The sequence below is a fragment of the Lissotriton helveticus genome, chromosome 10 (assembly GCF_964261635.1).
Source record: "Lissotriton helveticus chromosome 10, aLisHel1.1, whole genome shotgun sequence".
NCBI lineage: Eukaryota > Metazoa > Chordata > Amphibia > Caudata > Salamandridae > Lissotriton > Lissotriton helveticus.
The window spans coordinates 446,140,425-446,163,581 of NC_136071.1; the positions used below are offsets into that span (position 1 = coordinate 446,140,425).

A 23,157-nucleotide genomic window follows, 5' to 3' on the forward strand; every position below is an offset into this window, starting at 1 on the left:
AGACATGGCCATATGCAAATCAGTATTGACCCTGTGCCTCATGGGAACAGTCCAGACTGAACTGCCAAGCCATGTCTTTCCTGGACCGGAATCAAGCATCCTAGGACCGGTTTCTGGCTATCAGCCACCTTCAGCCAGGATAGCTTGACTCCAGCGGCTCAGTGAAATTAGCCTTACGAGACCTTATACAGACTCTTCTATTAGCCCAGACAAAATATCTAACCCTCTTTGCTACAGAAAGGTGTATGGCCATCTGCCTGACTAAGATAGCCATAGATAATCCCTTGGAGGCCAAAGTTCTTGTGTGTGTAATAGTTTAAAAGTGGAAAGTCAAGCAACCCTGGAAAGTTGTAATTAGTGCTATTTTGGGATGTTTAGACAGCCAAATGACATCTTTTATAAATGCTATTATCAGTTGTACCAAAATGTCAGCTTCATGGACACAAGGAGTGAGAACCTGTCCCAACCTGTGAACAAGAAAACAGTCTGGTTTTTTTTTGCTGGAGACAACTGCAGAAGGTGTTCAAACCTTTATGATGTAATGTTTCCTTCACTGTCTTAAGTGGTAAAAAAGAGTACTTAGATGTACACTCATTTGCAAGATGATGAGTGTCATCTTGAACAACCTACAACAGATTACAAAGGACAATGCTTCATAGAAGTTCTAGAAGCTGGCACCTTATGCTTCCATGGTAACGAGGTAGAAATGTTATGAACCTTTAGGTGACATTTTTTAGAGGGCATGGAATCATGTTTCAGCCTTTTTGGTTAAGACATTGACTTGGTAGATGATCTTGTTCTATCCCACTACCACTTGGACACAATTTGCTTATTATTAACAGAGTGGAAGCATGGGGGCGCTAGAGGGCGCACAGCGGGATGGTTGACTCGTGAGTCAGCTCCGCCGGACGGGTGCCTTAACTGTGACAAAACCCTGTGTGCATCGCCGAGAAACCTCCGAAAATGCTACCGAGGAGGTAGGAGAGCCACAATTACATACTAGTGCGGAGTAATCAGATGTAGGAGCAACGGCTGTACATTTATGCCACGAAACGACTCCGGACAGAGCGAGAAGCCAAGATGGCGGTAGCGTGAAAGCTGAACGCCGGGACTGCTAGCCCGATGGAGACACAACGGTGCGACTTTTATCACGCCGCAGGCTGCTCCGAGATGGAGAGACAATTCCAGAGTGGCACACGAGCGTAACGCTAGCTCAGGAGCGCCAAGGAGTCGGTGAGGTAGCGTGCGTTCCAGCGGAGGTAAGATGGCGGCTGCAGTGGAACGCATAATTGCGAGCGTTCACGGAGCCCGGTCTAGAGCCTACCCGTGTACGGGAAACGGCGTCCACCGCCTGTAGGCGGGAATAATCGACACTACAGTGGAGGCTGAAGGTACCTTGGGGACACATTGCGGGCACTGAGACTGAGACGACGGGACACACGTATTACGAGGCTGAGTTGCCAGGAGTGCGGGGGGAGGGGCGCCAGTCTGACATTGAATGGAGGGTAAACCATACGAAGGTCGCCAAGCACAACCACAAAGACAGCCAGCGGCCGCCACAACAAGAGCTACAGCTGCATCTACAACCGCGCTGACCCTCCGCCTGGAACAGAGGGGGTAGGCATGCAGGGCAGACCCCAGTAACACACCTTATTACAAGTCAGGTGCTCATCCAGGGACAATCGAACACACAGGGGCTACTCAAGAGACTTGAACGCCAGAGAGACGACTCGCCCAACTGGTGTGCAACCAATGTACAACACAGGCCCTACAAGGTCAACCACACCCAAGAACCGGCAGCAGCAGTCACCTAACGGGTTACCCAGTGGCACCACTGAAAAAATGCGACGCAACGCTCCACCTAGATCCTGCGCTATGGGAAAGCCAGAGAAGCAACAGACGAAACTGCAATTTGAGGCCAAAAAGCAAAAGGGCGGCGCCACGAGGATGTCAGACGTAGAGGGAGAAGGCGAGTCTGGAGAGGGGTCAGGCATGGAGAAGATTCTGCGAGCTATCCAACAAAGCCTTCACGACATGAATAACAAGTTAGATAATGTGGTGCTGCGGGTGGATAACATGGCCGCCAAACTCGACAAGCACGGCGAGAGGTTGGTGGAGGCGGAACAACGCATATCAGGAGTGGAGGATACCGCGGCACACACTTCAAAGGTATGTGGAGGACTGGAAAAGACAGTGGAGGTGCTACGCGCAAAGGTGGAAGACCAGGAAGCCAGGTCCAGGCGCAACAACGTACGGATAGCGGGCCTGCCGGAGACCACCAACACGGGGAAAATGGAAGATTACGTAGAGACACTGGGCGGAAAAGCTATCGTCGGTCTTTCTTGTGGAAAGAGCACATCGCTCTCTTGCACCTGTTCCTAAACCGGGTGCGCCGCCTCGTGTGATCATAGCCCGAATGTTAAACTACAGAGATAGAGACACTGTCCTACGGCTGGCGAGAGAAAAAGGAATCATCAACCATCAGGGCAACACCCTGCAATTTTATCCAGATCACACCATGGCAGTTCAGCTGGCCAGGAAAGAATTTGCACCGATAAAGAAGAAGTTGCGAGACATGGGTGTTGAATATGCGATGCTCTACCCAGCAAAACTCAGAGTTGTCTCAGCGGGTAAGCCCACTGTCTTACTCACAGTACAGGCAGCACACGAATATGTCAAAAAACTGGGCAAACGGCAAAAAACGCAGGAGCGGGAGAATCATGGAAGCGACGATGAATAGCAGCAGGACGGCGGCAACATGAGACATTGGACTAAGAGACATGCTGCTTCCATCTGGCCAACTTCACGTGAGACGAAAACTACGTATCCCTCGAACTCCTACAGCGACAGGACGGAGGCAGTGTGCGGGACAAGCTGTGGGACCTACAAGGCCTATGGTCAATGGAAAGCAGTAAGCAGACTTGTGAAATGATCCGTTGTCGCTCAAACGCTTGGAGCAGAGTGAAACTAAATCGATGATCTCAGGTAACGGAGAAATGGGGGGAGGAGGTGAGCGGGAAGTGGCTCAAGACTGCGACCACTGGAATGCATAAGATGTACCATGTACTGAAAGACACCAGAGCTGGTGGTACTACACTCAGAGGACACGGAGGGAGGCGGAGAGTGATCCCACGGGTTTAACAAGCAAAAGTATTCATATTGTCATAGGCACCTGTCCACATCCACCATGTGGATGGAGAAGTGTGCACCTGGCGACACCCCCAAGCGGGTGCGCCCCTATTACAGTTCTACAGGTTATTTAGTTGTATTAAAGGGATGGCTTTGGCAAAGTTTGGGCGCTGAAGTGGGTGGGGGGAGAGATGGGAAATTAAGAGTTGTTCGACAGTTGTCTCTGTGTCTGAGAAGCATTGCGACCTCCGTAAATAGCAGGGAACATGATGGGCAAGATACGCCACACTCCGAAATAGAGCGATCCCGAATGTATGCATCCAAAGGGCTATATGTCTCGCCACACTGAGATGACTTCCACTAGCACTAACATGACACCGTTAAATGCCACTCTTAAATGCATGACATGGAACATTCGGGGACTGGGGAATCCAAAAAAGATACGACGGATTTTTGCCTACTTGGATAGATTGCATGTGGACATAGTGTTCTTGCAAGAGACGCACCAGGCGGCTGGCACAGACAGCAAGATAGGGGCAAGGTGGGCGGAGTCGATCTCTAGCTCAAACTATTCCACATATTCTCGAGGGGTCAGCATTCTCATACGCAAAGGAGTACACTTTGAGATTTCGACAATACACCGGGATGCAGAGGGGAGGAGCATAATGGTAGTTGGGCTGGTGAGACGCCAACGATTATCGCTGGTGAACACATATGGTCCCAACATAGATGACCCTGGATTCTACACAAAAATATGGCAGGAGATAACACAACTCCGAGTAGACCACGTACTGTGGGGTGGGGACTTTAACATAGCATTACAAGACGGTTTAGACAGATCACACACCACAATAGAACCACACAAGCGCGCGAGAATGAAACTAACAGACGCAATTACTGATTTACAGATGTCGGATATCTGGAGAAAGTGGAACCCGGGGGTGATGGCGGCAACACATATCACTGCAGCACACAACAGTTGGTCCAGGTTGGACTATTGGTTAGGCACGAGTGAACTACTGTCGTGGACAGTCAGGATCAGTCACTTGCCTAGGACGTTATCGGACCATAGTCCGGTACTCTTGGAGCTACAGATACCACACTACACGCCTCCGCCGTATACGTGGAGATTTAATGCCGGAGCCCTGAAAGACCCTGTATACACTGACACATTACATAAAGCTATTGTGGAATATTTTGAAATAAACTGCCCAACTTCGGATGATCCCTGTCTAATATGGGAAGCATTCAAGGCCACAGTACGGGGGGTATGTATCAGCACCACAGCGGGAATTTTGAGGGACATACGACAACAACTGACATCGCGAGAAAAAGCAATACAAATGCTTGAGCAAGAATACGCACAATCGGGGGACGTCTCATTATTAGCACGCGTCAAAACATTATTGCAGGAACACCAACAATTCGCGACAGATGAGCTAAACCATCTTTCCAAACGCACCAGGGCGAGAGCATATGGAGAACGGGGGAGGCCCGGCAAAACACTTGCGGAGAAAATATGCCAGGGTAGACCACAACACAACATAACAGAGATTAAGACACAAGAGGGAGCACTCGTCAGAGACGTAAATGGAATTCTGGGGGAATTCATGTCCACATATGGTACTCTATATGAAGCGAGACTCACACCAACACAGGCAGACATGCAAACGTATATGGCTGACATTGAAGTTGCATGGCTATCGAACGCTCATAGGGATTATTTAGCCCGCCCTGTGACAGTGGAGGATGTTCTAGATACGATAAAACTATTACCAAACAACAAGGCACCGGGGCCAGACGGCTATACGGCGGAATTCTACAAAACTTTCGCAGACACACTGGCACCACATCTAGTCAGGCTATATGGGGCGGCACACGAAGCACACACATTACCGACATCCATGAGGGAAGCAATGCTTATAGCCCTGCTTAAACCGGGAAAGGACGAAAAGCACTGTGACTCATACCGCCCCCTGTCCTTAATTAACGTAGACACAAAAATCATAGCAAGTCTACTGGCCGCGAGACTTAAGCCATTAATGCCATTACTAATCAGGCCGGACCAGTCAGGTTTTATTCCGGACAGATCCACAGCGCACAACACTAGGACGCTATTTGCCCTGGCACATTATCTAGCACCTAACATCAAAGCTGTGGCGGTGCTATTAGACGCGGCTAAAGCATTTGACACAATAGCCTGGCCTTTTCTACACGCGGTACTAGTAAGGATGGGGTTCCCGACCATATTCACGCAATGGATAGGAATGCTATATACGAACCTGTCGGCCCGTATTCAGGTAAACAGGTACGTCTCAGATCCAATTGCCATATGTCGGGGAACAAGACAAGGTTGTCCGCTATCTCCCATGTTATTCGCGTTGGTGTTGGAGCCACTAGCTTGCAAAATTAGACAACACCATCATGAATCTGCAATTCAACTCCCGTCCCGTCCGATTCACATCCCCCTATATGCGGACGACATGGTGGTGTATGTAAAAAACCCCGCGCAACATCTCAACCCACTAATACGCGAATACATTAAATTCGGACAACACTCTGGACTACAAATAAACTGGTCGAAGTCCCTGGTTTTGGCTTTGACGGATAGCACTGCCCCAATTACACTAGATTACCCACTGGAATGGCAAGAAGAACCCACTAAATATCTAGGGGTGTGGTTCCACAGGGACCCAGAACTAGTAATAAGAACTAATTACGGCAGAGTGATATCATCTCTAGATGACAAAATTAAACGCTGGAACAGGCTACCATTATCATTAGCAGATAGAGCTGCAATAGTGAAGATGGTCATACTGCCCAAACTTCTGTACCTATTTACAAACATCCCCATTAGGCCTCCAACAGAGGTATTCCGGAATATCACTAAACTGATTTTGAGCTTACTCTGGGCAGGTAAGCATGCTAGAATGCAATTGCAAACAATGACACTACCATACGAAAAGGGAGGTTTTAAGATCCCAAATATGTATTTGTATTACCTCTGCGCCCAAGCTCAATTTGCACATCACTGGTTTCATGAAATACCATTTCTGTCTCATGTAGCAGTGGAGTCGGGGGATGCTGATCCAATACCCTTGATTAACATACTGACACACAGGCGGCCTAGAATACATGATCGAGACATCAATCCAGTGAACACTACAGTTGAGGCCTGGAGACTGATGGGTAGGGCCTCCGGAAAGCTACCGATATATGCGCCGAAACTTCCTCTGGCTAATCACCCAGCTCTATCGGTCACACAGGAACAGGTGGGGATGGATCTCTTGCGGCATGCAGGCATCGACACATTGGGGGACCTATACGAAGATGGGGTTTTCCGAACGCTGAACAGCCTACATTACATAAGCCACCCGACGTTACTATTCAGCTTCACATATTATAGATTACAGAGAGCGGTCAAAGATCATTTTCCTGCGTTCCCGGAAGAGCCTACAACACTAGACATGCTACAATTGCTTCTGGCGGCCCCGACGGCCACACACCTGGTGTCCAGACTTTACACGAGTTTACAGAGAGACGTGGGGGGTAACACTGAACATATGAGAAGTAAATGGAACGCGCAACTGGATGAGGCATTATCTGAGGAGGATTGGGAGACAACATGCTCTCTTACCAGTATGCTGACACCCAACGGGAACCTCAGGATCATACACTATAAATACATACACCAGGTGTACTATACACCTGAGAGGCTCCACAGATATGGGTTGCGGGACGATTCGAATTGTGTGCGATGCAGGCAGGAACACGCGGATTTCCTACACCTAGCCTGGTACTGCCCCTTAGTTGGAGAATACTGGGAGAAGGTGGTGCGAGAGGTTGGTAAGATGATTGGTGAGCCACTGGACTGCACGATACTGGTCTGTCTATTGGGACTAGCACCGCAGCTCAGAGCGAAAAAGAGAAAGTTTTGCGTGATTGCTTTATTAATGGCTAAGAGGAGGGTGGCAATGCATTGGAATGTAAAACAGGGACCAAGAGTGAAAGACTGGCTAACAGATTTGACTTACTGTCAAGATACACTGACTACTTACGGGGAGGAATTGCCGACTGGATCTCGCCCCAAAGACTTCTGGATGTATTTAAAGGATTATCTGCAGGAGCAGGCATCGACAGGTACTGATTGATGGTAATGATGCACTTGGCGATCTTATTGGTTGTGAGAGTGTGGTTGTATTGGAAAGGTTGGTACACGGAGAGGAGAATGCTGTGACACAGGGACTACAATTGTAGGGTTACTTGGTTCGGTTAAGGTCCTTACAGTTCTGAATAAGGATAAGAAAAAGTAAAATGTAAGTGTAAATATTTGATATGGGAAACATGACGCACTGTGTGAACATTTAATCATGTCTGCTGCTAATGTGCCGCCGGTCCGGAGGATGTCGGCTAAATGGCTGTGTACACCACAAGGCAACTCCTACTGGGACAATGTAAGGCCGGCCCGCAGAGGTTGTAGGCATACTACCTGTAATGTTAATAGCTGGATGTGCAATAAACGACTTACACAATTAAAAAATAAAAAAAATAAAAAATTAACAGAGTGGAAGCATGCACTGGCATGGCAGTTCCTTGAGGAGGGTTCACATTTCCTTGCTAAGTCTCACCAGAGGGTTCATCCTGTTTTGACTTGGTTGTGGTCAGATCAGCCGCCACTTCACAGGTTTATTTCATCACAGTTGGGAAAATTAGTTAAGTCCTCTCTAAAAGCCTAGCGCTTCGTATCACTGATTAGAGCTTTGCGTCCTTTTAATGAAGCTATGCTGGAAGTGATCTGTGCTTGGTGGCAACACATTTTCATTGCTTCTGCCTTGGGAAAACATGTGCACAAGAAGCACTCTTCTGTTCCTATCCACAGTCTATTTTTGAGAGCTCACAGACCTCTTTGGCTAGAAGCAAAGCATACATCCTCCCTTCAGTGCATTATGATTAACCCCTTCCATGCTCATGACGGAACGGTTCCGTCATCAGCGTCGGTGCTCCGGTGCTGATGACGGAACATTTCCGTCATGAGTCAATGTGATTTATGACCCTTCAGCACTGCAGCGAAATTCGCGCAGCACTGAAGGGGTTAAGGGTCAAATAAAGCAGACACATGGGACAGAAAATACTTTATATCTGACCCTGCAATAGACTTTCTTTTCTTTACAGATGTACACGTGCTGCACGGGAGATGACTAAAATATCTACTTCTACCATACCCTGATATATACAAAGGGAATTAAAGCAGCTTTGTTTGATACCATGTGTGAAAAGATGGCTTGGTAAATGATACACACGTATGTAAGTGGGCACCCTGGACCAATCCAGATAACACTTATGGTGATTTTAGTGGTCTTAAACAACCTTAGAAAGCTCTCTAAGTGGTAGCTGTGGAAAGCAGCCTTCAGGCTTAGTCCAGAAGGAGAGTAAAGCAGCTTGTTTTACCAGAGCATAATCTTATTGATATAAATCTGAAAGAAACACGTAGTGATAGATTCCTTACCTTAGAATTACCGCCAGGCGTCAGACTGGATCCGGAAAGTTTTCGTCAGCAGTACCCCTGCTCGTCGGAAGGTGACGTCGTGTGTCTCCGCGTCCGTCATTGGTGTCGTGGTTGCCGAGATGACGTCGCGGCAGCTACTTAGAGGCCACCCTCGCGCGCTGACGTCAGTTCTTTCTTTTTCCATGCCAGCAAGCGCAGATCCGGAGAGAGCGGTACCCCCAGTCACTTTTTGACAGAGTTTTTTCAAGGCCTTTTGTCTCTCCTTTTTTCAAGGCGATCGACTCCTGATGTTGTAGGGATGCCTGGCTTCAAGTCTTGCTGGGGCTGTCATCGCTTGATGTCGGTGACGGACCCGCACCGCAAGTGTTTCTCCTGCCTGGGGCGTGACCACGACCCCAAGTTGTGCCCCGACTGCCTGGCCATGGCGCCGAAGACTTTGGGGAAGCAGTCCCGAAAGTTGCTTGAAGTCCGGCAGTCAGCTCTGTGCCGCTCAAGGTCCCAGTACCGTGGGAGGTCGAGGGACCGGTCACGGAGCCATCACCATCGTTCGTCGGGATCGAAGTCTTCGCACTCGGGGTCAGGTAAGACGAAGCTTCACAAGAAGTCGAAGAAGCGTCATCGCTCACAGACTTCCCCTCACCCGTTAGGCGACGCAGCTGAGGGTACGGGTGGTGCCTCCCCCATGGCTCCTGCGGAGCCTACAGTGTCGCCGTCTGCCTACCCGCCCTTCCCTGGTCCGTCGGCGCAGAGGCCCAGCTGCAGGAATTTCCGTCAGCCATGGCCCGCCTCTTTAGTCCGTCGGGCCCAGCTGGCGCGCCTTCGGAACTGCGAGCCCAACTGGGGGTCCTTGCCCTTTACTGTCGGTGGCTCCGGCATCGCTATCTGCTCTGTCCCCGGCGCCGCAGGGCCCCCAAGGATCCAGGCATGGATCCCGGTCAACGCCGGTTTACCTCGTGACACATCCGCCGACCCCACCAGCACCTCCTCCGACGTCGCCCGTGGCACCGGACGATGTCGCCCCCTATCTCAATCCTGATGTGGACACGGCGCCGGTAAGGCGTCGCTTGACGCCAATCCCGACGCTAATGGGACCTTTCTTTCCCTATGTTCAGCCTCCTTATTTTAGGCCTGTTCGTCAGCCTTTGGAGGAAAGGGAGGTCTGAGGAACCTCTCACAACTCAGTGTGAGTATGACCCAGAATGGGCAGAGGAACTGGAGGATGCCAGTGGTCTGGACACCTCTCCTGACCTTGGCATGCTCACTCTTCCTACCGTGGCTACGGTGGAGGGTGCAAGTTATGCAGTTGTGTTGCATAGAGCGGCTGAGGCCTTCAACCTCCAAATCCCTACAGTGGCCGTCAGGACTAACCTCCTGAAAGAAGTGCTTCAGCCGGCAGCTACCTCTGCTGCCTTTTAATGAGGCACTTTCTGACGTTCTTTTGGGCACCTGGTCCAGGCCCAACACAAGGGCTCCTGTGGGTAGGAACGTGGCCCGACACCATCGCCCGTCCCCGGGCGACCCCCTTTTCCTCTCCCAACATCCCACCCCTGAGAGCTTGGTTGTCCAAGCCTCCACGTCCCAGAGCGCATTCCCTACCGCCCCCCGGACAGGGAATCCAAGAGACTGGAACAGTTTGGGAAGAAGATTTTTTCTTCTGCCAGTTCAGGGCTGTGAACACCACATGCCTCTTGGGCCGTTATTCCCACTCTGTGTGAGATACGGTGGCACAAGTGCTGCCTCAGTGTCCGGAGGAGGCGCGGACAGTGCTCTCTCAGGCTATTGCTGAGGTGCGAGATGCAGCGAAGTTCACAATACGATGTGGCCTTGCCACCGCCGACTCGCAGGGCGGAGCGATTTCGACGACAGTGGTGCTCCGCCGCCACGACTGAACTACTGGCTTCTCGAAGGATGTCCAGAACACCCTGATGGACATGCCCTTTGATGGCATTCGCCTTTTTGGCAACAAGGCAGATAGTGCGTTGTAGCGTTTTAAGGACTCGCGGGCTACGGCCAAGTCCTTGGGCCTTTCGGCCACTCGCCCTCCTCCGCCTTCTGCTTTTCGCTCCTTTCATGGCCACGGAAGGGGCACCCCAACAAGTTTGCTTCAAAGCCACTGGCCCCAGCAGTCTCAGCGCGGACGTGGGACCCGCAGAGGCGGGTCAGGGGGCCAGCAGGGGGGTCAATCCACTTCCACCCCAGCCACCACTGCCCCAAAACCTTCCTAGTCCGGTCTTTCAGGCCCTTCAAATGCCAGTGGGCGGCAGGATTCACCATCACCTCTCCCACTGGCGCACCATCACTTCGGACAGGTGGGTTTTACAAATAGGCTCCCCTTCGAGACTACCCCTCCAGCCATGCCACCTCAGTACCACCGCATGTCGGGGGATCATTTGGCACTTCTTCAACAGGAAGTCGCGGCCCTCTTGGCCAAGGGGGATATCGAGCGCATTCCTGCGCCAGAAGTAGGACGTGGTTGTTATTCCCACTACTTCCTGGTGCCCAAGAAGGACAAGGGCCTACGTCCTATCTTGGACCTTAGGTATGTCAATCGCTTCCTCTGGAAGGAGAAGTTCAAGATGCTTACCCTGGCTCAGGTCTTGTCTGCCCTGGACCCTGGAGACTGGATGGTAGTGTTGGGCCTGCAGGACGCATATTTCACATTCCAGTCCTGCCGGCGCACAGGTGTTACCTGCGGTTCACGGTAGGTCACAAGCACTTTCAGTTTACCGTGCTCCCCTTCGGCCTTACCAGCGCCCCTCGGGTGTTCACGAAAGTGATGGCGGTGGTCGCAGCTCATCTGCGCAGATCAGGGGTTCCGGTCTTCCCCTATCTCAACGACTGGCTATTGAAGGTGGGCTCGCCTCAGGCTGTCGTCTCCCACCTCCAGACTACGGCGGACCTCCTGCATTTGCTGTGGTTCTCAGTGTGCCGAAGTCGCACCAGATTCCCTCTAAGAAGCTCCTCTTCATCGCAGAAATTCTGGATACGATGCTATTTCGGGCCTATACTCCCGAACAGTCCAGGATATTCAGGCTATGATTCCGATCTTTCAGCCTCTACCCTAGGTTTTGGTCAGGATGACTCAGAGGCTGCTGGGCCTCATGGTCTCCTGCATCCTGCTGCTCACTCATACCTGATGGCATATGCGGGCTCTGCAGCGGGACCTGAAGTTCCAGTAGGCGCAGCATCAGGGGAACCTGTCCGATTACGTCCAGATCTCGGAGGGCGCTGCACAACAGCTGCAGTGGTGGCTCATGAACCGGCATTGGGTCCAAGGCAGATCCCTCTCCCTTCCCCAACCAGAGCACACGGTAGTGACGGACGCGTCCCTTCTGGGATGTGGGGCCCATGGTAGAGGCGGAGATCAGAGGCCTCTGGTCTCCGGCGGAGTCCAGGCTCCATATCAACCTTCTGGAGCTTCGGGCAATCCGACTTGCACTGAAGGCATTACTTCCCTCTGTCAAGGAGAAGGCAGTGCAGGTGTTCACAGACAATATCACTGCCATGTGGTACTGCAACAAACAGAGCGGAGTGGGGTCGTGGACCCTATGTCGTGGACCCTATGTCAGGAGGCTCTGAGTCTCTGGACAAGGCTGGAACAGCAGGGCATTTCCCTGGTGGTTAAACACCTGGCAGGCTCACTGAACGCCAGGGCTGACGAACTCAGCCGCAGGTGCATGATGGATCACGAATGGCGTCTTCACTCGGACGTGGCACAAGGTCTCTTTTGACACTGGGGAGAGCCTTGGTTAGATCAATTCGCCACTGAAGAGACTGCGCAATGTCAGCAATTCTGCGCGTTGGAATTTCCAAGGCGGCACTCGCTAGGCAACTCTTTTTGTTGCGAGTGGAGTTGGGGTCTGTTGTACGCCTTTCCGCCTATACCACTTCTGCCCAGAGTGCTGAAGAAGTATCCCGAGCTACTCAGTATGACGACCGATCCCCCGATCCGACTGACTCTTCGGGAGGATCTTCTGTCGCAGCAGCAGGGGACGGTCCTCCACCCAAACCTGTCCAGTCTCCACCTCTTTGCGCGGAGAATGAGCTGCTGCAGTTGATTCCTTTTGACTTGCCTCCTGAAGTCTGTGATGTCATTCTGGCAGACAGGCGTTCCTCCACTAAGTTGGTATACACCTGCAGGTGGAACAAATTTGTGGCATGGTGCACAGCAAAGGCTGTGGATCCCCTTTCGGCCACTCTTTCAGAAGTTATTCTGTTCCTTCTTTCTTTGGCCCAGCAGGGCTCTGCTCTGGGCACTATCAAAGGCTACCTTTTTGCTATTTAGGCCTTTCTCAGGCTCCCTAATCAGCCCTCTTTTTTTCAAGTCCCCTGTTGTAAATAGATTCCTCAAAAGGCATTACTCATCTTTTCCCTCCTATTTCTTTCGTAATGCCACTGTGGGACTTGAACCTGGTTCTTACTTATTTAATGTGGGCTTCCTTTGAGCCTCTTCACAATTGTCCTCTTCGCCTACTGACTTTGAAGACTGCTTTCCTGGTTGCCATAATCTCTGCTAGGAGAGTGAGTGAGCTCCAGGCTCTTTCTTGTAAACCTCCTTTTCCAGACAAGGTTATGCTCAGAACACGTCCATCCTTTCTGCCAAAGGTTGTCACTGCCTTTCTCATCGGGCAGACCATCACTTTGCCCACCTTCTGTCTGCCTCCGCATCCTTCCAGAGAGGAAGAGAGGCTCCACCGTCTGGACCCAAAACGTGTGCTCTCTTTTTACCTAAATCGCACACAACAGTTCTGGGTGGATGACCAGCTCTTTGTTGGCTACGTTGGAGCAAAGAAAGGTCGGGCCGTACACAAGCGGACTATCTCCAGACGGGTCGTCTTGTGTATTAAAGCCTGTTATTCTCTGGCGAAATAGGAGCCTCCGGTGGGGCTGCGCGCCCATTCCACCAGGGCGACTGTTGTAAAGAAGAAACTTACACAGGCAGGGTAAGTAGAATGTCTTTATTCTGTCATCCAACTCTCCAAACTGACAAGCTTCCCAACGTTCTAAGGAGAACTCACAAGGAACATTCCAAAGGGAAGGAGGGAGGAGGGGGAGAGGATTGTACCAAGGGTAGGAGAAAAAGGGAAATTACAACACATCTCCCTTCGCAGGGGAAGGGTACAATAGAACCAGAAGGATGCTAAAAGGGGTGAACACATTTCTGTTAAGGAGGATAAAATATTATAGATCATATAAGATTACTACAGCTTTGGGACGTGGTGTCCCCTTACAAGACATCTGTCCGGCAGCTACCTTTACTAAGCACTATTTCCTGGACAGCCAAGTCCGGAGAGACTGCTTCTTTGACCGTTCTGTTCTCCGAGACTTTCTGGTGTGATCTTGGTCCACAGACCCACCACCGGGGTTGGTATTGCTGGGGTATCCATTCTAAGGTAAGGAATCTATCACTACGTGCTTCTTTCAGATGAACAAGTTACTTACCTTCGATAACAATATATCTGTAAGAAACATTAGTTAGTTATAGATTCCTTACCGCCCCACCGATCCTTCCCTTTCTGCGAACTGATTTCTAGGGTTAAGGTCATCCCTTTCAGGGCCCTAGTTTCAATGCACCAGTGGTCAGTATCTTGCATGGCTCTGCGTTCCTGGCAGAAAGTCATGTACAGAACTGACGTCAGTGCGCAAGGGTAAGAGTGGTCTGCTTAATTCAGACACTCTGTTCATCACCACCCCCTTTTCTGAGTCAGTGCGCAAGGGCGGCGTCTAATTAGCTGCCGCAACATCATCTCGGCGACCACGACACCAACGACGGACACAGAGCCGTACGACGCCACATTCCAATGCGCTAGGGTACTGCTGACGAAAACTTTCCGGATCAAGTCTGACGCCTGGTGGTATTTTCAAGGTAAGGAATCTATCACTAACTAATGTTTCTGGGGGGCGTGGCCTGGAGCCGAAGATGGTGGACGCGTAGTTCCAGAGCTCCGTCCACAGCCCAAAAATACTAGCAATATATCCTGCAGCCCCATACGGCAGCCCATCTGATTTCTGCTCCGGAAGCCCCCGGGGGGGTGCTGAAAGCAGCGGTGAGGTGTTATTCCACTCGGCCAGCAGCGCGAGAACGCTGCGTCACCGGCCCTTGCAGCGGCCTTCGGGACGAGGCGAAGCCCCGGGCTCAATTGGGTGGCCTGCCCGACTCGCACTGCACCATCAGCGCGGTCCAAACGGGGCCCCTGATCAGAAGTGACTGTGGACTCCAGCGGAGGCTCCGGAGCACGCACGGACACCCTCACATGTCCGTGGCCCTGCTGCCTGCCTTCCAACACTGCGCACCTTCCGGCTTCCCTGCTGTGAGACCTGCGGGACGCGCGGGAACCTCACCGGATTGGTTTGCCGGCTCGCCCTTCGTCCTTGCGGCGTCTGCCCTCGGCAACTCTGGTTGGGCCTGCAGGTACAGTGCTACCGCTCCCTGGGCCATCGGACCGGAGTGCCCGACCCTGACTGGACCTTTCTGAGTGCACCGGGGCTGTGGTGTATTGACTGCCTCCGGCGCCATTTTGCCAGCACAGCCGGGCAGTACCCTCGGCGCCCTGAAGGTGAGACGGGGCCTTGAACCGGGGTGTTGCTCCCCTCGGACCGGACATTTTACAGGGGGAACACACCACTGAGGGCCGGAGGACCCGCACCGGCCCGTTGCGTGGAAGTGCGACGTGAGCAATACCGCCTGGCCATATACTCCCAGCATAGCTGCCCATCACGCTCCTGTTCAGGATTCCGAGTCGTGCCTAACAACACCTAGGGCCACACGGTCCCTATTCTTCTACTCCCTGGAAGCAGGGGGGACGACTGTCTGCTGCACCCAGTAGACTTACAGGCTCCCCAACTACAGTGCAGCGCGCATAGACCATATATACGCTCTGCCCTCTTTGACCACTACATCCTGTATCCCCGGTGGCCGTGGACTGCGTATTGGTTGGTCTCCGGAGCAGGCAACGGCGTCCGGAGGTACCCACTGCTGCGTCACCCTGCACACGAGATCCATGGGCAAGCCCAGGAGCAGGACCCATGGCCAGGGAGCCGCGATGGACGTGCAATCCACGGGCTCTGAAGACCCACTGGCCTCCTCCAATGTGGACATCATCCCACCGACCGGAAGGGGCTCCCAGGATGCAAAATTGGACCTCATCCTAAACGAGATACGCGCGACGCGCGAAGCCTTGGAATCACGTATAGATACTATGGCGACGGGACTATCATTATTAAGGGCTGATCACAACAAACTGGCAGAACGGGTAGCGGAACAAAAGATCACACTGAATGACCTTGTACCGCAACAGACGGAACACTCCACTAAGTTGGAAGGTGTGGAGAAACAACTTAAACAACTGTGGGATAGGGTGGACGATGCCGAAGGGCGGGCCCGTCGCAACAACGTCCGCATCCTAGGTATTCCGGAAAGAAGCGAGGGGAGGAACCCTACCCAATTTGTGGAAGACTGGCTGCGGCAGTTAGTGGGCCAAGAAGATCTCACTGCCCTCTATAGTGTGGAACGGGCACACAGGATGCCGCCGCGACCCCCCAAACCTGGAGCACCCCCTCGTCCTCTGATCGCACGCCTCCTTCACTACAAGGATCGTGACGCTGTCCTGCGGGCAGCCAGGGAGAAGGCGCCGATACGTTTTGAGGACAAGAACATCTCGGTCTACCCTGATTTCACTCCTACTGTACAGCGTGCCAGGTCCACCTTCATGAATGTAAAACGCAAACTAAGAGACAGAAACATGAAATATGCGCTCCTGTTCCCTGCACGGCTCAAAATTCTGCACGCAAACAGATCCCACTTCTTTGATTCGCCAGAAGAGGCAGAAGAATGGATGGAAGTCACCCTATCACCGCCGGCCTCACAGGACCCGTTTGAAGATCGCCAGGGCGAAAACCGTGGGAACCCTCCGACTCGACAGGACAAAGGCCCCAGCCCGGGACAACACTCTTCCCAGGGTGTACCAGCGCAGCCGCACCATTCTGGTGCCCTCACAGGCAGACACCCATCTTCATTACAGCGACAACGGCTAACGGAGGAGGCCTTGGCAGCGCACGACGCGGTAGCAGCTGCAGACAGGCACACCATCTCCACTGACACCCGTACTGAGGTGTCTGGTTCGGTCGACAGCTTGCCGCTCTTCCCGAAGGTCACAGCCCAGATGGCGGAGGAGTTCTGAACTGCTGCAAGTATGCTCCCCTCCGGGTGGTAACGTATGACTGTCCCCCCCCCACTTGTATGGTAGGCGGTGGGTTGCATGAGGGGCCTATTTCTGGGTGGGCTGTTGAACTAATACAGGCCGTAGAGAGAGAGACTACTGACAGAGGCCTGTCACCCCCGAGATGCATACAAACTTAACTGACTTGTGCCCACGTTGGGCACCATGGTTTGGATCTCGGGCACGTTTGCCTGGGAACCCTTTTGTTCAGGGAATCCAGGGTTGTAAGACACTCTCATCCTTTCACGGAACCGGACTACCATGGGTACCCGGGTTTCTCATCCGGCTGAGTCTCATAGATGGAAATGGGGCCGCTTAATAAATACCAAATGTGCACTTGGAACGTGCGTGGCATGGGGGCGGTTCATAAACGCCATAGGATATTAGCCCAACTTAACCGCAGGGGGACACAGATTGCTTGCCTCCAAGAGACGCATTTGAATGCTGCTGAGAACATGAAACTCCGAAAGAAATGGAGGGGACAGCTCTTTGCTACCTCCTATTCTGCGTTCTCCAGGGGGGCGGCGATCTGGTTCCGCGGCTCTGTCCCTTTCCAGTTGCTGGAACACAGAATCGATACTGAGGGGCGCTATGTATTTGTGCGGGGGCTGCTGGACGGGGAGGCTATTGTGTTTGGGTGTGTGTACTCGCCGAACTCGAATCAGGCGGAGTTCTTGTTGACAGTGAACGGGGTACTTGCAGACTGGGCGGATCATCAATTGTTGATTGGAGGGGACTTTAATGCTGTGCTTGATGTTGCTTTGGATAGGTCACATCCCCCTTTGCAGGCGGCTGAGAGTAAAAAACAGGCAGAGGTTTTAGCGAGATGGTCCGAGGGATGGGATCTGACAGACGTGTGGCGTAGTGCACATCCACGAGACAGGGAATATACCTTTTTTTCACCACCCCACCAGCTCCATACCAGAATCGACCACATTTTCTGTTCCCGTTCCCTAGCGGCTTCCATAGTCCGAACCCAACACATGGGGAAAACTCTGTCTGACCACAGTCCTGTAGAACTCACCTGGCAGTGGGGTAGGCGTCTGACCCCCATCCCAACTTGGAGACTATCTCCAGATCTACTTGAGGACTCTGTGTTTCGGGCCTCCCTGTCTGACACTATAGTTTCATACTTTTCCACAAATACTAACACGGCCAGCTCCCGGCTAGTGGAGTGGGACGCCTTTAAAGTTTGCCTGAGGGGGGAGGCAATGGCTGCTGGGATGGGTAGGAAACGTGCGGTAATTGCCCAATTGAAGGAAGTGGAGAACTCACTTGCGCCCTTAGAAAATGAGGCAGCTGGCACCAATGCACCCTTCACGCCACTACAGGAGGCTCGCATTAGGCAAGCGGAACTACTGGAAGACCTGAGGCTCCTAGACTACAAAGAGTACACGAACAGGCAGCATACACAGGCGGATAGGGCCGGCCCCCTGCTAGCTCGCATTCTCCGTGACTCCCCAATTCATCATCCCATCCTGAATATTCTGGATCAGGCGGGCACCCCAACTAACACCCAACTCGGGATTAATACGGCGTTCAAGGACTACTATATAACACTTTACAGCCCTCCGCAGCCCCTACCCGAAGATGCATTCGAGACCTTCATGAGGGACCTGACTCTACCTCAACTCACTGAGAGTCAGGCCAAAGACCTGAAACGCACCATTACGATCGCTGAAATTAGGCAGGCGATAAGAGCTCTCCCCAAGGGCAAAACCCCTGGTACGGATGGCCTTCCGGCCGACTTTTATGCGACATTCGTAGACCTCCTGGCACCGCGCCTGCACACTATTTATATTGAGGCCTTACGGACGTCGTCCCTTCCACAGTCGTCAATGCAGGCGTTGATCACATTTATATTAAAGCCTGCCAAGGAAGGGCTGCAAATGGCGGATTATAGGCCACTTTCCCTCCTCAATACTGACTCCAAGATATTGAGCAAGGTACTGGCAGCGAGACTAGTGCAATACGTGCCGCAACTGATCCACCCGGATCAATGCGGTTTTATTCCGGGTCGTAGCACGGCCATGAACCTTAGGCGTATAGCACAACTGATGCTCGGAGGCGGTGGAGACGTACACTCAGAGGGCTGCATATCTCTGGACTTGAAACAAGCGTTTGACTCCCTTAGGTGGGACTTTATGTTCGCCACCCTGTCCAAATTCGGGATACCCTCTGAATTCCTTGACTGGGTCAGATTGCTCTATACCGTCCCCACAGCGAGAGTACGCACCTCTGGACTTATATCGGCTCCTATAGCCATAGCAAGGGGCACCAGGCAGGGCTGCCCGCTATCCCCCCTCCTTTTTGTCCTTGCCCTTGAGCCCATGCTTTGTCGGCTTCGATTGATGGCTCCCCAATATGGAATACGCAGACACGGGACTGCACATATTGTATCTGCTTACGCAGATGATATTATATTGTATTTCCGAGACCTGAGGGGAGACCTGAGCTCTGTTTCCCAGGTCTTCGAGGACTTTAGGGCGATCTCTGGTCTGACCATAAGCGAATCTAAGTCCTATGGCTACACATTTGCGGCAACGGGCTTGATTACACCCTTACCCTTCGCCCCTCATGCATTCCAGATGGCGGAAACCACCTTTAGATACTTGGGGATGCAAATATATAGGGAGTCCGACCTGATGATTGATGGAAACCTTGGGAGGGCCATCAGAGCACTGAAATCACAGATTCAATTCTGGTTGACACTCCCACTTTCCATACCCGGCAGAATAGCGATATCAAAGATGGTGATGCTTCCCCGTCTTATCTATTATTTCACCAACTTACCCTACCTGATCCCAGCAGCGACATTTAAGACCCTGGACACTCTCCTTACTGAGCTCATATGGGGGCACGGCCGCAGACGTATAAGCTTGTCTAAGTTGCAACTCCCCTCTGGTGCGGGAGGTATGGGCCTGCCGGACTTTAGAGCTTACAACTACGCGTGTCAGCTTCAATGGCTGGCTTACTGGGTGGCTGGCCGTAATCTCCAAGAGATCGACATGTCGGTGGAGGGCTACGGTGGAGGGAAATTGCACACACTACTCCTACCTAATTCAAACATACCGAGGGATGCCCCACCACTACTTAGACTAGCGATCCTTTACTGGAGGAAGGCTCTGAAATACACTTCGCCTAAGTCTTCCTATGCCCCCACTATCCCACTTCTGGGCATCCCATTGGGCACAGGAGCTCTCACGATGACCGCACTAACCACATGGCATGACGTGGGAGTATCGCATGTAGGTGACCTGTTTACAGACGGCCACTTGTTGTCCTTTGAAGACTTCAGAACCACACAAGGCATACCCGGGGGATCATTCCTTCTGTACGCCGGTCTTCGCAATTATATCACACATACATGGGCACCTGAGGGACAGGAACCTGACACAAACCCCCTCACTAAGATGCACTATCTAATGGGACCGGGTGCACATCTGACGAGATGGCTTGCTGCGGGCATCAGAGAAGGGAGGACATTCCCTCTCTCGTTTCTCAAGGAGACATGGGAGGAGGATATTGGTAGACCCCTGAGAGACAAGGAATGGGACCGAATACTGCAGTTTCCCAGGAAAGTAGCCAGGAACCCCAAGTTCAAATTCATACAATTAATGCTGTTACATAGGGCCTACCTGACCCCGCACCGCTTACATACGATGTTTCCCGATGCTAAAAGCAATTGCCCCCGCTGCGACACTGAAGATGCATCACTGATACACATGATGTGGCAATGCCCCAAGTTAGGATACTACTGGACCACGGTCCATGCATCGCTTGAGAGCGCAGGAGCCCTGTCCCGATCTCCTACATTAGAAGGCACGTTATTGGGGCTGAGACACTCCCAGCGCAGCAGGACAGTGGCGTCACGCTTTGCAGATCTGGCCTTATTATTGGCGAAGCGAGCTATCACAATGAGATGGAAGTCATCTAACCCACCCAACCCTGAATTATGGAAGGCAGAGGTAGTGCGCTGGAGCAGGGCGGAGGGAGAAGCGCTGCAACGCGAAGAATACAGAGGGTGGCGGAAAAGGCCGATCTCACTGGACTGGTTTGCCATGTTGGGGGAGTTTGAAACGGGGGATGATGGGGAGGAAGGGGATAACAGTGACACACCGAATATGGAATAAAATGTCCGAAGCCGGAATTTCATCTCACACACTGTCACCGGCTGTGTTGCAAGGTTATGGGTTGAGGACCGTCCAATCACTGGCTTGCTGCCTCGCACCGACTAAGTGTACTGAAAAAGAGACTACATGTTGTACTAATAAGGGTGACCCAGATAAATGTTCGTTCTATTCACTTCATTTGATAGCTGCAAAGAGAGTGTCGGGTGGGTTGTTCGAGGGTGGTGGGAGGGTTTCTAAAGATGGGGGTTTGTTTAACTGCGACAGTTCTGATCGCCATAAAATGTAAAATGTGAAATCGAAATGACAAAGCTACAGATTTGTTTTAAGCGGATATCTCCATGGTTTATTTTGATATGCTGAAATTGAAATGTGTGTAACTGCTTCACATACTTTGCTAATAAACAGATTTTCAAAAAAAAAACTAATGTTTCTTACAGATATGTTGTTACCGAAAGTAAGTAACTTGTTCATTAAGTGAAAAAGAACCACACAGTGTATTTATAAAAATATGTATTTATTATAGAACACTCACTAACACATACAGGTGTCTCATAGCCAGAGATACACACAATGCACACAATACTTTTCAATAGAAACAGGTAAATAGCACGTAATACACAGTGGTCACCAGGGGGAGACCAAACCATATACTAAAATAGTGGAACCACGACTCGAGTCAAGACTATACCCAGAAGACGTAGAAGTGTCGGGGACCCAAGAACCACCCAAGGTAAGTAACTAGGAGCTCCCCAGAGGCTGTGTGCAGAGTGGGAACACGACTGCATGATCAATGCAAGTCAATGGGTAAGTCATGGTTGCAACTTTAAAGAAGAAGGACCCTTGCCAGTGCACCCTGAAGAAACCCCGTGGAAAACAGAAGGTTGGAGAGCCACCCCACCCGTGGATACCCTAGGAACCAGGATACCTATACCTGGGATGCCGGATGCATAGGTGTGAAGTGGCATCTAAAACTGCAGTCGAACCCAATGGAGGACTTCGCGAAGATGCCGCTGCTGGAGAAGGTGAAAGTGTCCGGTGGAACCCAAAGGTGGATTTAAGTTGGGAAGTACCTGAAAGCAGAGGGGACAGAGACTATGCCACTTGTAAGAGACCATTAGGCATGGAAGACGAATGCCCTCCAATGTCAGGTGCTGCAGGTGAGTTTACGGTGACCTTGGAGCTGCAGCTGTGTGGACCAGGCGGCACTGTGTAAGACCAGGAGCCATACACGAGCTGTTCTACATTGGGTGTCAAGAGTTTAGGGGTCAGTGTCTTGCAGGAGCACCAACAAGCCTTGGCAACTGCAACCAACATAGAAGTGGATAAAGGTGAAATGTCGGGATCAGCAAGGTCCAGGAGACTCACGACAAGCAGGGGAGTCAGCGCAGGCCCTGAGCCATCAGGGGTGCCCAAAGATTAGGAAGAGGACCCACAGGCTGGAGGCACTGGAGTCGCAAGAGGACCTCGAGCAGCTCACCAAAGATGCAAGCCCACAATGCAAGAGATGTGGTGTGGATGAAGATCTTGGCCACTGGAGATGCTTGAGGTTGGGGCTACTTGGAGCCCGAAGATCTTGGTGGAAGAAAGCCAACAAGCCTTTGCAGCTGCAAGTCGACGGATTGCACAGGGGTTAGGTTCCTGCGTCTCTGACGAGGGATACTGGCCTCGAACTTGGGAGAGGACAGGGCAGGCCTTGAAGGATGTGAAGAACCACCACCTGTGTTGCTGAGCCTTTTGGAATCCGTGGGAGCTCAATAACAGCAGACCGGTCAGCTTAGTTGCGGTGCTTGCAGATGCAGGGAAGTGACTCCTTGACTTCGAGGGAGATTCCTTCAGGTTTCTTGGATGCCCACAGGCCTTGGAAGGTTTCTGTATGGTACACAGGCACAGATGTTGCAGCAGATGAGCAGGGCGACGAAATCAGGAGCAATAGGTGTCTTCCCGGTTGCAGTCTTGATGCCCAGAGCAAAGTCCAGCGCAGTCCAGAGCGCCCAGACAGTTGAAGAAGAAGTGGTGTCGGAAAAGTTTCTTGTCCTATAACGAATCTGAGGACCCACCCACAGGTAAGCTCTTAAATACCCTAAAGATAGGATTGGGACGATACTGAGGGAGGATGCTTTCCTGTCCTTTGTCCAGGTTCTCAACAGAGCGGGAGCCAACGGCTCCCTGA

The 23,157-nt window shown here is 51.8% G+C and overlaps 1 protein-coding gene across 1 annotated transcript in view; it reads left to right on the forward strand.

The window, feature by feature from the left end:
* The window catches only part of IFT140 (intraflagellar transport 140), a 1,386,753-nt gene that overhangs the window by 1,273,905 nt on the left and 89,691 nt on the right, over nucleotides 1-23,157 (forward strand). The gene's annotated exons all lie outside the window — the stretch shown is intronic.